The sequence below is a fragment of the Octopus bimaculoides genome, chromosome 29 (genome assembly GCF_001194135.2).
Source record: "Octopus bimaculoides isolate UCB-OBI-ISO-001 chromosome 29, ASM119413v2, whole genome shotgun sequence".
NCBI classification, from domain to species: Eukaryota; Metazoa; Mollusca; class Cephalopoda; order Octopoda; family Octopodidae; genus Octopus; species Octopus bimaculoides.
Genome location: NC_069009.1, coordinates 11,123,899 through 11,125,109, shown reverse-complemented (window position 1 = coordinate 11,125,109; position 1,211 = coordinate 11,123,899).

The following is a 1,211-nucleotide window of genomic DNA, read 5'->3' as shown; positions in this document are numbered from 1 at the left end:
TTTATATATATATATATATATATATATATATATATTTATATGAATATCCTCCGTTTGAAGAAAGAGGCGAGTTCTCACAAAGATGTAAAGTTCCACCATTGGAAGGTAAATGACAGAAAAAATTCATAATTTTAATTTCAGAAGAATTATTGTACTTTTTGACTGATGCGCTTTGTAAGCGAATTATTAACATGTGACCTAGCTGGTTGGATACTCATAATCGGGAACTTGAACAGGTTCAACAACTAAATTCCTCTGACAATTCATTTGCTAACAAAAAGGTTTGATGAACATCAATTTCACACTGTGCTATGCAGTGAGAAAACACGTTATTTGCCAAGAAGTATACAGTTTCAATGTAAAACAAGTTATTCATTCCTTAGAGCAAGCACAGCACTTAGGTAGGAACTCTTGTAATATATTGTAATATATATTGTCTTAAGTTGTTTTACTGAGTAAAGTAATGATGTCTAAGTACAACAATACTAACGTTTCATGTACGAAATGCTATTAAAAGTTTTCGGGTTTAGTTATGTTTAATAAAAAAAGATTACGTATTTACACACGTTTTAGCATCACCTCCTTCGAAGTAGTCACCTTGCGCAGAAACAAAATGGTCCTAACGTTCCTGCCGCTTTTGGATGATTTCCGTACGCGTTTCGTGGACCTTCTGCGATTCTCCCTGGATCCTGACAGCGGTGTTAAAACGGCAACCTTTCAGCTGCATTCTTATCTTGGGGAATAGGTGGAAGTTCGCTGGTGTTAAACCTAGCGAATATGGCAAGTGTAGGAGGGATGCTATGTTAATTTTAGCAAGGAACTCAGTAGTATGGAAAGCTCGGTAAAAGGGCGCATTGTCATCGTAAGGAATCCCGTTCATCATGGTCCACAGAATGTCGCTTTCATCGAATGTCCTCTTCCAAACATTTCAAAACTTTGAAGTAGTACTTTCGATTGACGGTCAGTTTGTCACATTTCCAGGGGATGACGCTCGTGTAAGGTCTTTCAGATCGCTCATCGTCTTACAGGGAAGTTCTGCTTTTGAAGCGCTTGTGACACTCGAAACATTGCATATGACCCGTTGCCTCGCCCCCGTAAACTTGCTAAATTATGCCCAATGTCTCTGTAACATAAATCGCAAAATATCTAGTTGGCACTTTGTTTCTGTCCATGGCAAATTCGCAAAGTACAGAATATACGTAATCACAAAA